This window comes from Crocodylus porosus, unplaced genomic scaffold, assembly GCF_001723895.1.
Source record: "Crocodylus porosus isolate Cpor-Errol unplaced genomic scaffold, CroPor_comp1, whole genome shotgun sequence".
NCBI lineage: Eukaryota > Metazoa > Chordata > Crocodylia > Crocodylidae > Crocodylus > Crocodylus porosus.
Window position 1 is genome coordinate 63,848,432 of NW_017728907.1, and position 14,448 is coordinate 63,862,879.

Genomic DNA, 14,448 nt, shown 5'->3' on the forward strand with positions numbered 1-14,448 from the left:
GGGAACCGGCATTATGGTTATAGGTTAGGGGCTGATCCTCTCAGCAGCACAGAGGCAGAGAGGGATCTTGGAGTCAGGATTCACTCCAGGATGAATATGAGTCGCCAATGCAATGAAGCAATAGGCAGAGCCAACCGCACCGTCATGCATCAACAGGAGCATCACTAACAGGTCCCGAGAGGTCATGCTCCCCCTCTATGTGGTGCTGGTCAGGCAGGGCAGCCCCAGGCTGGGGGGCCTCAGGTTGGGGGAAGCCCTCTGACAAATGGGGCTCCCCCTTTGGGCAGGCATCTGACTCAGGGGGCTGGCACTGGGATAAGGGCTCCTCGTCCTCCTGTTCCATCCCACCCATGCAGGGTGTATGCTGGGCAGTCTATCAAGGATGGCCACTGCTTGGGTGGGCTGGACTCACAATGGTTGGCAGTCTGGGAGGCAAGCTCGAGTCCCCCCCATTCTTCTGGCCTGGGCCAGTGCAGGTCTCTGCCTGCTTCTCCCAAATGAAAATTGAGTGTGAGTTCAGTTCATTATCAATTTAATCTATGCAGTTTACAGAAACCTGTAAACATGGGATCAATTCCGCCTTGGGCTTTTTGACTGTCTGTATTTAGCCCTAATGTCCTTAAGTCTGTACAAAACTGACACAGTTTTAAGAATCATATCTTGGATTAAAATTAACACTTTCTTTAAAGACATGGTGCCTTTACAGAGCTAAAATAGTTGGTAGCTTTTTGGTTCTGTTGGCTTACAAGCCATCCTGTGAAACTTAACACCTCACAACCTTCTCATCTCACTGATTTTGTGAGATTAGAAGAAAACTATGGTTATGTTAGTAAGAGATGGAACAGATCAAGATCTTAAAGTCTTTCAGCTGGTAAGGCAGAATATAATAGCTAGGAAAAAATTAGTTTCAACTTATCCATGTTACCATATAGAGAAATTTGATAAAAATAAATTGCAGAAAAGCTCTTCTATAGGGAGTGCTAGAGAGTGCTAACTAACCAACTGCATTCCCCTCAGGTAGCCAGATTAAAAAGGAATGCAATATTAATTCAGATGCAATAATAATAGATAGCCAGACTATTCCAGAGCAATGATTTTTACGTCCCTTTCACACAATCCAGGTTCAATTAATTTCTGCATTGAAGGTAAAACCAATATGCTCCTGAGCTTCTGTCTGAGTTCCAGAGCCTCTGTACTAAATCTGAGAGAATGAGTAAGCTGTTGGGGCTTCCTTCTATGCTTGCTGAATGTTGGCTAGCAGAATGTTATCTCCTAATCTGCTCTCCAAATTTTGACTGTAGTTTTGGTGACATTTTTTCCGCTGGGGATTAATCAGACAGACATTCAACTGCAAGTGTTCAGTACTCTATATGTAGCATTTGATTTGTTATTTGGATTGGTCATATAAGTTCACATGGTATTGTTTCAGTTCCTTGATTGGGTTAATGCAACTGATATAATTAGGAAAAAAGCTGGAAGAAGATGCAGTTTCTTGAAAAATAGCCACTAAGAAAGATGAAAAAGTTTTTGCATAACTTTTAACATTTTTCTTTCTTGGAGAGACAGTTGTCCCCTGAAATATCACTGCTAAGAAAATCAGGCTATTGTAAGATTTATTGGTGGGTTTTAGAGACAAGAACAACCTTTTGCCAGTTCTTATTTTATTGCATAGTATGAGATACAGATAAAAAATGTAGGAAACTTTGATCACTTTAAACTGAAGAGAGCTGGAAAGGGGTAAATTCATTCTACTTTCAATTTTAAGAGGTAGGTTTAGGTTTAGCATTCCATCATCATTCACAAAAGTAATTTTATGTATACGCCCAGCCTTAGCTATGAAGGATGTTGTTAGATCATTGTCTGGCTTTGTTTTATTACCTATGTGCCAAGGTTCTGGCAAAAGTTTTGGGAAACATATTATTTTAAACAGAACTTAAATTGTCATGTCATGCTAGCTGATGATGGCCATGATTTATAAAGATGCAACAGAATATGTTTTGCAGTCTAATAAGGGAAATTTTTAAAACTCTGTTTAGTTCTGAGAAACTGTGGGTTCTTCACTACAACATGAATTGCAGTCCACGGTATGTATTTACTTAAAGATGACCATCAATGCAATAAAATAATTCAAAAACCTGAAAAATAACTCTGTTTAAAATGATAGTTGGTACTCTTTTTTTTTAACCAAATGATTTTTCTAAGAGCCTGAGATATTTGAAATCATTGTTTTCTTTTGCCAGAATAAATGTCACCCTAGCTCTGTGAATGCAAAGAAAGATGGTAGGGGTTTAGAATGGACTAATACTGGTACTTTTCAAGTTCAGGTAATGGTACATACAGTGTCACTGACTTTGGCAAGAAACCGGGGGGTTGGTGTTTAGGTGCTAAAGTTCTTAAGTGCCACAGATAGATAAGCAGCTTGCCAACATGTACCAAATCATACTTCAAGACCTTACAGTAATCTCTTGGGGTGTGAACAAGCACTTGCTGCACCCAGTCTGTATGTAGGTGGCGTACTTTTGTTGACCTGATATATGCCAGATCAACACTTGGGATCCCAATATTGCGCTGTTAGACAGGAGAGCGTGATACACAATTATACACGCACACACAAACTACACAAAAACCACTATGAGTTCATACACACATGTACACACACTCAAACATTCACTTTTGTGGCTGTGTGTTAACACTAGAGGGTGATGGGGTAACTTGGTGCTTGGGGTTACTTAAGGTCAAGTGGTCCTGGGGTTACTTGAGGTCACTGGGGCTTGGGGTTACTTGAGGTCAAGTAGCCCCTGGGGTTACTCAGAGTTAATATATCTCGGGGTTCCCTGAGGTTACTGGGGCTTGAGGTTACTTAAGGTTAATTAGTGTTAATTATTCAAGCAAAAAAGCTGAAAGCCGGCAGAGTGGAGGAGCGATGCCAGGGAGAAGTCAGCACAGAGGCCAGGGCCGGAGCTGTCGGTGGAGTGAAGAGATGCGGGGGAGCCAAGAGGCATGGGGAGAGGGAAGTTAGGACTGGGGGAAGCCAGAAAACTGGAGAGAGGCTGCAGGGAAGTTGAGGGAGGCTACAGGAGCCAGGTCAGGGAGCCAGAAGCTGGGTCAGAAGGTGCAGGGGAACTGGGAAAAGCCATGGGTGAGCTGTGGATGCTGGGAGCTGGGTCAGGGAGAAATTGGAAGAGGCCAGAACTGGATCAGGAAGCTGTGGGAGAGGCTCTGGGTGCCCGGGCCAGATGGGGGAGCTCCAGCCAGGAGCTGGGTCGGGGGAAATCAGTGGAGGCTCTGGGTGCCAGAACCAAATCAGGAAGCTGCAGGGGAGGCTCTGGGGAGCTGCAGCAGAGCAGAGAACAGGGGAGAATGAAGATCAGGGAGATGGGGAAGATTGGGGAAAGAAAGCACAACAGAGAAAGACAGGGAAGATCAGGGAGACAGGGAAAGGTGGTGGGACACAAATGGAGAGAGATTGAAGAGAGCATGCAGAGAGAAATAGGGATTAGAGAGAAGGCAGAGGCAGAGGGAGACAAGTGGGAATGGAGAGATCAGGGACAAGGCAAAGGCGGCAGAACACAAATGGAGAGAGATCGGGGAGAAGGCAGAGGTGGTGAGACATAAGCGGGAATGGAGAGAGATCATGGGGAAGGCAGAGGCAGAGGACAAAGGGCTAAAACTGGGAAACCAATGAATAGGGCTGGGTGGTAAGTGGAGAAGGAGAGAAAGCCAGAGTTAGGGGAGATAGAGGTAGCAGAGAGGAATGAAGCCCAGAGGGAGGTCAGAGAGATGGGGATTTATTTGGGAGCCTGCAGCAAGACAGAAACCAACTTGGGGTCAAAAATATCAGTTTTATTAGACAGGCAGTATACTATACAGCTCACAAAGTTATTGGTTTCTACATACACACACACACAAGCACACACACACTGGTAGCAGGAGAGAGAAAAAGGCTTGGTGGAGGGATTGAAGTCAAGGTGTGTAGGGACAGAGTCCAGGTTCTTTGTTTTGGGAAGGAAGGTGGGTGATAGCTACCTATCCTGGGTTGTAAGTTGATACTTGATGACCAGTTGGGGTCTTCTCCAGCAAGGTGTTGTCCAGAGGGCATCGCCAGTAGCGTGGCGTAGTGCTGGTCTAGATGGAGAGGGCATCCCAAAGAGATCACACTCTACCATCCCTTTTATAGGGGTGGGATTCCTGTGTCTCCTATGGGAAGGACATGTCCAGGCAAGGACAGTCCTGCTTAGATCAATATGTGCAGATCCAGGTGTCCTAATTGTCTGGTAGGACACAATGGTGGGGTTGCTGGTTTCTGTAGGTACTTTATCCTTCAAATGCTGGGTCTTGTGTCTGTTCCTGGGTGAGGTCTGTGGTTGCTGGGTGAGTCAAGGCAATGGTCAGGTCATTAAGCTGATGGTCATTGAGTTGATCATTCAGTAGAGGCCTGCTATCATTGTACCTCAAGCACCCTGTGAGGCCCGAGTGAAAGGCAGGTGGTATGAATGTGCGCGTGACTTAGGCCTGATGGCATGGCCTAAGCTTGCTCCAGAGGTAGGCCGGGAGCATGGTGACATCTGAATGCCATCTGTGAGGCATAGGCTGCAGTGTAGGGGGGAGGTAAGGAGCCACAGATAGTGCCCCATGGCATTGGGGCATAAAATGGGCAGCCTCCCACCTTAGTTATCATCATATTAATTACCAACAAAGCATGGCAGGAGAGTCAGATGGGTGGCGTGCCCAAAGGCAAGTGGGGAACCTAGTACCATGGCTAGGCAGGGAGCCCCACTTTGCCACACACCCTCATTCATTCTCATTCATTCAGGAACCAATTTACATGAAACTGGTTAGACTCGAGTCATGGTTACAACATAGGTTATACACAGATCTAAATCATATAATTTCAATATAAAACAGAAAAAATTAATACAAACATAATAGAACACTACTTAAAATATAAAGGGGGCTTGTTACAATAATAGCATACAAGAACTTGCCTTACCTAGTGCTACTTGCAATCACTTATAAGGGATAGAGAGGGCAGAGAGGAAGTAATGGCTGGGGAAGGGGAAGGAATGTATTTAAAAAAAAAGAGAAAAAAAAACTGGGGGGTTTGCTACACTTTAACTAAGCCGCTTACACCTAGACTGGGAGTGTGCATATGTAGGAGTGTGCTGTTGCTAGAAGCAATATTTGCAGCCACTTGCTACTTCCAGGAGCTGTGCAGGAAGCTTGGTGTAAATAGCTTGGGGTTAGAGAGGGGTGGGATCAGGGGAGAGGCTGATGGGTTGTGGGGGGTCATTGGTGGGACCAGGAAACATTGGTGGGTTGGGGGGGAGGGTGCTATGGAGAGGGGTTGTGTATCCAGCCATGAGGGATCAGGGGGCTAAAATAGCCCAGTCAGGGTCAGGGGGTGGGAATAGTGCAGGCCCTGGACCTGGGTGAGTGACTAGGCTTTCCTAGCCCCAGGGCTGCACTGTGACCTGTCGTGCCCCTAACGACAGTGCACCCTTGACCTGCGAGCCTGGGTCGGCACGACCGGCTTGGCGTGAAGAGGGGGATTTATGACCGGGCAGGTGGGTGATAACGGTGAGCAGGAGTCAGTATGATTTAAACACAGCGTGATGGTTTCACAAAAGATTTATTTTACTTACGCTTCTGATGTGCTGCAGCGTAGGCAGAGGGGTTGATTAATTCAGTTACAGCATGCAGATATCATGTTACCCAGCATTTACAGGGTGGGTAAGACAGTTGCTTCCGAATGATTCATATGAGCTGTTGCAGTCTGCAGATTACTAAGAGCTCTTGATAAGAAAGATAACGCCAAAGATAAAGAGATAAACGGACCGGTAAGATGAGATGGGGGTACGACAAAAAAAAAAAAAACGTAGGCGGAAGAGATAACATTCGTTGTGCACAATCTGTTTTTCTTGAGTGTATACACGGTTCTCTGTTCTCTGCTTTGCGCAGAAGTTCTTTCAAAGTTTTATTTGACACAGGTGACCAATTACTATACGCCAATCATAAATAATTAATGAGTTGGCACTTGTGCTTTCTTTGTTTGCTCAGGTTTCATAAAAAAGGGGGGTTATTTTTACTTGGGTGGTACTGGTTCTGTTTGGTCACAGGATGGCGCGCATAGTATATTTAATTTTACAACTTTACTAAAGTCAGCTAATCTTGTTACTATAGATACTTTATCTTTTGTGCTGGGCTGTCAAGGTCAGTTTCTCTCTTTCATATGAAAAGCTCAAGCGATTTAAAATGAGGCACAGATAGGGGTGTGTATGTGCAACACTGTTAATACAGAGGCATAAATTACGACCATAGAGTTTGTTGTGTTAGCTTCTGACCTTTTGCCCTTTGACCTTTTGGCCATCGGCATCTGAAATCAAAGACTTTGATCTTTTACATAACCATGCACAGGTGTTCAGGAGATTGGGTTAGCCCTTGGTAAGGATAACCCGAGCTTGATCTAAGTCAGTGCACTTTCTAAGGTGAAGTAACTTAAATTGGGCATGCCATTTTTCTGGGTGATTTAAGCCATCTGTACGCTTGTATGATTTTAGATAGACCTAGTTAGGTCGAACTAAATGTCACGTCTCTATGTGCCCGCATATTTTCAATGCTCAGTCAAATGGAATTTCACAGAATAACTCTTGGCAGTCTTAAAGAAAATCTAACATTCTCTTTAAGACAATTTTGTGGGGAAAAATAGATAACAATAGTTTCAAGAATAAAATTCCTAATACCACCTGAAATAAATTGCAAGTTTCTAGTCCCAAGATAGCGATATAATATGAATCATCCTCAAGCAATGTTATAAACTTGAGTATTAACTGCTAACAAACATTGCTTAGTATCCTGAGATCATTCCTTCCAGCTCTTCTGTTAAACTTCAAGTGACAAAGTTTATTAAGTTCTGGTTGCCTGCTCTTTGCTTTGTTTTGCAAACTGTACAGTATTATGTGAATTGGCAAAACATTAATTTTATCTTTGTTTAAAATGCTGTGAAGTGTAGAGGCTGGTGACAAAAGACCTTTTACTAAAAGATAAAAGAGTTGTAGGAAAAACTAGTTCGCTTAGATGAACCTACAGGATGATGCACTAAGATGATTATAAATTCTAAATATACTGCATGATGGCAGTTTACAAAGCAAAGTGCTACGCATTTGCAATTGCACTCAGGTCTCTTATTCACTCAAAGCCAGCCTTGTATATTATTAAAAACATGCAAAGAATTGCCTTCAAGTTAACATGTTCAAGTATTGAATGGTATGTTGTTCAGCATCTTTAATATGTCATAGAAAATGCCCATGAAAAAGAACAATGATATCTCATTAGCAGTGTCTGTGTAAGGAAAGTTAAAAATGAAGAGACTCTCCCCCTGCAATAGTATGCAGTGGCTGGGAATTAATTGTTGAAGTCAGGACAGAATTTCCACTTGTTAACATCAAAAGAGCTGACCTTTCACAGTTTCTTCTTGGTGTTAATGAGATGCACTTCTATTAAACCTTGAACTTGATTGCTCTGGAAATTGCTTTGGGATGTTTCTGAAGGAAAGGTGCTGTATAACTGTGAATCATTATTACTCAAATTATTTTGTGATGGATTGATTTAAAAATGCATAAGAAGTTTTCCTCCCTGCATAAGACAGAGGGTGGGGTGCAAATGGAAGAATTTAAATAAGGGGAAAAAACAAAAAGTTATGCAGGAACTTTTTAATTTAAAAGAGAAGTGAATTCCTAAAGAGACTGCAACAAAGAAATGGGAAGGGGAGCGAAGCTGGGTCCCTAGATTGCATGGCAGGAAAGCAAATGTTGTGAGCCTGAAAAAAAATGAAGAAGAGTAGTATGCAAAACCAGAGAATACTAGTGATGGGGTGCTCTAGACTATCCAGATAAGGCAACTTGTTTGTGTATATTTAATGTATATATTTTTTTATCCCACAGGCTGCAAAACAGTTGGCACAAGACATGCTCATTGCCTCCTAGAAACAACCACGGCTCTGTTTCTGCTATTAGAAATGTGTGAAACTACAGGAGAATGAATGGTCAGGTGACTCTTCTAAGCTCCTCCCCCCATTTCATATATTTCATGCTCTCCCATTTTGATCATGTGTATTTAGAAATGAACAGGTCAGTTCACTCATCCTCTTTGCCAGAGCAGGCTATTTCCAATGGGGCACATCTACATGGCGCCATTGTTACTGCTCCGTTATTGGGGTAACAGCTCATACTGCACCGTGCATGGTTATTTTTACCTGCTACGTCACCACAGTGACGCACTATACTGAGGGAGTGCATCACAACAGCGAGGTGGCTCTGGTGTCACGGTTTTTGCCCACAAATGCTACATCACTGTAGCATGTTGCTACGGCGACACAGAATCATGTGTAGATGCACCCACGGTATACTTTTTGCTTTCATTAAAAAAGGGTTGGGACTCTTACCCAAGCACAGTGGGGCTTCTCCCCAGGTCAGATCTGTGGGACCAGCGGCTGCAATGGCAGCAGGTCCCGCAGCAACCACAGTGGGTCAGTGGCAGGGGTCCGGCACAACCCCCTAGCACAGCCCCTGAACTTCTGGTAACCCAATGGGACAGAAAGAGTGGCTCCATGGACCACATATGACCTGCTAGCTGTGTTTTTGACACCCTTGCAATAAAGAAATGTAGTTACTGCTAATTTTCTCAAAAGCCTCAGTGCAAGGAATCTTCCCTGACTCTCAGCTTACGTTTCCCCTTCCTGCTTTCTTCCCCTTACTCCTTAGCTGTTTACCCTTTTCACAAGCCTAATTCATGTCTGCCTCTTTGAGCCCAAATGGTGGTATTTAGCTACTGCCTACAGTAAAGAGTGGGACAGAGCCCTATGACCGGAGACAGAACTCAGAGCAGTGGGGAAAGACCTTTTTGTGGACCTCAGTGCCTGCTTCTGCTCAACCTCCACGTGCTCTGCAATTAAAAATGGCACAATCCACACATGCCTTATAAAGCAGAATTTCACTCCTAGCCAGAAGAAAGCAAACAACTGTCCATGTGTATTTAGTGTAATGGGAACTGGTCATACAGTTTTTATTGTACACTTTAAAATAGCAGCAGAAACTGTGTGCCTTCCAGAGAGCCAGATGGTCTGTTTCTCACTAAATGTGGACACAGAAGTAATAAAAAAAATCAAACAAACAAACAAAACTCCAAGTAGCTTAAAACTTTTTTAGCAGCTTCACTAACCAGAGGTAAAGGAAGAATGAGTGGGTGTCTTAAAATGCGGATCAATTTTCCATTAGAAACTCTGTCTCAAGTTTAATTCCCATTGATATTACTATTATACATGCTGTGGAGTATGTATAACAGCTTAACTCCCGCTGTCATTAACACTGTTGTGAGGCCTGCTGATTTTGATAGGAAGCTTCAGCGTACGGTAGAAAGCAGAGTTTAGAAGCTGAAACTTCCACCCCCACAATACTCACTACAGTCATTCATCCGCAGGACGTAGGTGGGAGGAAATGATAAGGGAAAACCGCATCGTCACTACCCAGCACCTTAAGCCATCTCTTACATGGTGAGGGGACAAAGCCATGGTTCTATCTTGGACGTTTAAAAGCACAAGGTGTAAGATAGAGAAGAGAATTTATAACCTCAACAGAGTGAGTCCTTGAGATCAAAAGTTTTGTAAGTTTTTTTCAGGGATAATTTTTTCACATTTGCTCTTTTCCAAATCAGACATCATCCTTCAAAAGATCCCCTCTGCAGTCCTCCTCCCAGCTCCACCTTCTACTTCCTGGCCCTGCCCCAGGGAACAGGGCAGCATGGCATGGAGTAACCCCCGGTGCCAGGGGAGTTGGTAGACCAGAGCACCCCTACGGCATGGCACAGCTGGGGATTGGGGGGGGAACAGCTGCTGCTGGTGCCCAGTAAGGCCATCGGTTATCTAGTGAAAGCTGATTTTACTTTTTTTACAATTTAGATTAGTAGCTCAGGCTTTGCGATTTTGAATTTGATTAGCTGAAATAAAGCGTATTCTTCTTTATGGTTAGCTGCATCCACTTTCTTCATACTTTGATAATTTAGGCTTCATTCTAACATTCTTTACCTCTCAAAACAGTATTAAAATGTAAGTATTGTACTTTTTATTTTGAAGCACTTGTTAGGTTCTGCCATCCCTGTGGAGCAAATCAGACTGAATATCCCTTTGTTTTCAAGTGGTGTCAAATGACCCACAATATATTCACTTCAAAAAAGGATCAAGAAACTTGGGTGCTTGTCCAAGCTGTGCAGTTGTTTTTAAAACTCTCTTCCTTTTTCCCTACTGCCAGACTTCTAGTTCTCTCCTAGAGTGACACTAATTCCTTAGGTCTTTTATGGTCAAACAAGTTAATGAACAGAGTTCAAATGGGAATAATGATTTGCCTCTATGGTAATTAAAATGTGGACTGACATGTCACAGAGGCTCGACCTTTTAGGGGGCTTAGACAGTTTTTTGCTGCCTTGTCCCAGGTCACTGATGGTTCCATGCCATACCCTCTTCCTTGCTTTTGGCAGCTTGATGGAGGTTGCTTCAAAGTAATGCAGCTTACTGGTGGTAGAGCAGTTACAGCTAGCTGGATTTGGTTTGGAGGGTGGCCTGAAGCAGGAGGGAAGTTCATTGTCTCTTGGATTTTTCAGGGAGAGGCAGATACCTGGGTTCTTGTAAGAAGTCCCCTTGAGATTTACAGGATTTCCCTCAAGAAACAAGGATGGATAGGAGAGCAGCAATAGGGCTTACCTGTGACCTTGCTTGAGCCAGGAGAAGGCTGAAGCTAGAGAGTGAAGCAGGAAGGCTGGGTGGCCAGCTTTTCCATCCTGGCAAACTGCAGTTGGAAAATTGGAGAAGGCTAAGAACAGGAGAGAAGCAAAAGCTTTTGCTTGCCAGCTTCTCCAAGGCCAGACAGCTCTAGTCAGAGAGGGCTAAAACTTAGGGTGGTCTTCTGGGGACTGCCCCACTGACTGCTCTGAGCTGGGATCAGAAGAGCAACAAGTACAACTGCCAAGCTGAGGTCCAGAATCAGACAAGTCCCAGATGGGGAGCCTGGAGAGTTCTGCCTGGCCAGAGCCTCTGAAAAGACTGGGATGGTTTGTGGACAAAGGGGACTGAGGAAGAGCTTTGCCCACGGTAGATGACGCTGGAACTGGATGTGCGGTGTTTAGGACTGTAAAGGACTCTGTACACGACGGAGTTGCATCCTAGCAATGTTACAACAACACTAAAATGGCAACTTTGTGAGTTTTGTTTGAAAAAATTGTGACATTATGTTAGGGTGGGCACTGACACATCTCCAGAATACAGGACAGCCCCTTGGGGGGGTGGGGCAAGTCCCCCCAGCTAATCAGCGGTAAAGGGTGGGACCACCAAGTCCCTTGGTCAATCAGCAGCAAGGGGTGGGGCCACCACCTTCCTTCCTCCCTCCCTAGCTGGCTCAGGACCCTGGCTGTGCACCATCCTACCTCTGGGCACAGCCAATAGAATCACAAGGACAAATGATTGCCATATATTTCTACCAATGCACTGAACAATGGGACTTTTTTCATTGTTTCTCATTTAGAAAGAGACCGGGGACAAAGGTTTTAAAAACACGATAGTCCGATATAAAACAGGACCAATGGCCACCCTATACTGTGTAACAGTGGCAGTAAGAGACAGGACTGGTCTGTAGGCCATCTTAAACTTAATTCAGTACATCCTGGATTTATTTAAAGTATTGTAACACTAATAAACCAAAGCTGATGAAGCTTAATATAACCGTTTTGGTCATAGATCTTGATCAAGAACATGTGTGCTGGCCTGTTTGTGGGCAGGGATGATTCTAGTTGTGTAACACTCAACCATGGACACGAGTTAGTGCCTAACTAACTCCTGAAGTTCTCTATATGTGGCCTCTAGTAAGTCCTCAGTTTTATATGAGAGATGAATGAAAAAAAATAACCTTAAATAATACGTTCTCTCCATATTTACTGTCATTAGTGAATTAAATGTTCTTGATAATGGGAGCTTGTCTCTAGCTGTCCAGCTATTTGGTTATGATTATCCACTTTGCAGTGAAATTAAAAACATACTTGTGTTTCTTTATGAGGAACAAAACATAAATTCTCTCTTTTAGCTCTTAGGAGGTTGCGTAAATACGGAATGGAAGCTTTCTCCCCTACCCCGCTTTTTAGAATATGGCAATGGCAGGAAGCACCGGGCTAGAAAAATGCTTTGGAAAAGATGCAGTTCTAATCCAGGGACTGACAACCTTTTAGTAATGCAGGCCACAGCTTGCAACATGGCCTGTGCTGCAGCCCACCATTCCCTGCTAGCTGCTCCAGTGATGGTGAGCAGAAGCTGCAGTGAGGAAGGGCAGCCCTCTACAGAGGCCAAAGCAGTTGGTTGGAGCAGCTGGAAATGATCAGCATTGTTGTGGGGGGGGGCGGGAAGGGGCGTAGGGGTGTCAGATCAATGCCCCCACAGCGAAGGAGAGATTGGGGCCGGGGCTGGGACAGAGGCTGGGGCAAGTGTTGTCCAGCTGGGGCAAGAGAGGTATGGGGGAGGGGAGGGGTGGCTCCCACTGCTGCATGCTGCAGGTCCAGGAGCTGCTCATCTGGCAGCTGGTCTGGCAGCTTTCATTGCTGGTCCTGCCACTGGTCCAGGAGGGCATTGGGGCTAGTGTGTGCCTCCAGATCTGTGTGGGGCAGGCAGGGCTGGGGATGCACTGGGCTGTGCTCTGGTCAGGCAGTGGAAGACACTGGGAGTGGGGGCTATACCCTCCTGCTGCTCGCCCAGCCAGAGCAGGGTGGGCACTGGACAGATCCACTGCGCTGCCTCTGGACAAGCGGTGCACAGACATGGGAGCTGCCCCAACCTCCCAGCACCCCTCAGATGAGCCATGGCTTCATCCCACACCGCCCCACCCTGGCTGGGCAAGCGGTGGCAGTGGCGGGGCATGGGTGGATGTGTGCCCCTGAATCAGGGCAGGGCAGGCAGGGCCAGGGCTGCACTGGGCTGTGCTCCGGGCAGGCTGTGAGGGTTTTAGGGGGGCTATAGAGATTTTTAGGGTGGCTGCAGCCCCCCATAACTCCCGCTCTGCTGCCCACTCTGCCCAAATATGGGAGGCACACCCCCACCATGCCGTGCCACTCCCACCACTTGCCAAATCAGGGTGGGAAGGAGCACGGGATGAAGCCCTGGCTCATCCAGGATGTATAGGGAGGTGTGGCAGGATGACCTAGGGGTGCCATGACCTCCCCTAGTGCCCTTGCCTACTGTGCCAACCTAGGCCTTGAATGCACCCTCTATCTCGCCCGCCACGTCTTTGATCTTAGTATTGTCAGTGAAGGCTGCCTTTCTACCCTTCTTGGCACAGGGCTGATCTTACTATACCGGGATTTTCTCCGAGTCCCAGTGTTGGCCCTCTCCCAGGGCCAACTCAATACACGCGCCCCCCCCTCCTGGGGCGGCTCTCTGACTGTGCCCCTTCTCTCCCAGCTCGGACTTCTCAGTGGGCTTACGCCCCACTCAGGGCTTCATAACTTCCAGGCAGCGCCCCGCTTGGGCCTGCCTCCCCTGTGTTCCGTGGCCGCTCAAGTACCGGCCTATTCCACGCTCCCCCCTAACTCTATGCCCGCACTCGGGCTTGTAATCGCGCTCCTTGAGCTCTGCGCCCGCACTCGGGCCTGTAATCGCGCCTCTTGCGCTCCACAGCCCTGCCCTGGCACCCTTACTCATGCTCCTTGCACTCGTTGCCCACACTGGGGCCTTCTATGCCCCCACTGGGCCCTTGCTCGCGCTCCTTGCACTCGCTGCCCTCACTCGGGCCTTCTATGCCTGCACTCAGGCCTGTGGTCGCACCCCTTGCACTCCCCGCCCACACTTGGGCCTGTGGTCGCACCCCTTGCACTCCCCGCCCGCACTCGGGCCTGTCTATGCCCGACTCGGGCCTACGCACCACTGGGGCTCGTCCCAATTGGGATTTCCAATTGGGGCCTGTCCCGGTAATGCCCACACTGGGCTGGGGTCGGGACCCTCCCACTGCAACCCCACAATGCAGCACCCTCCGTGGTGCCAGGAACTCCCCCACCTTACTGGGGAGCTCCTGCTGAGACCTCATCCACCCCTACAGCCTCGCCCGGTCCTCCGGTGTAATAATCACAACTCAACAAAACTATAAGCCAGCCGGCTATAACACATCATAAGCCCCTGAGCTTATAATACCAACTCCGCTCTATGCTGGCTCTCTCTCATACCTCCATCAGGGTTCTCTCTACCCCTGCATCATTGCAGCCGGTCAGAGTGGTCAGGCTGCAACCATCGACTCGGGCTGCTCAGCTCTCCCACAGAGCTCCTGCTCCTGCAGCTGTCTGGAGGGAACTGTCTCTGGCCTCAGCCTTCCCTCCTTATGAAGTCCAAGCCTCACCCCCTGGCAGTCAGCTGATCTAATCAACTCCCAT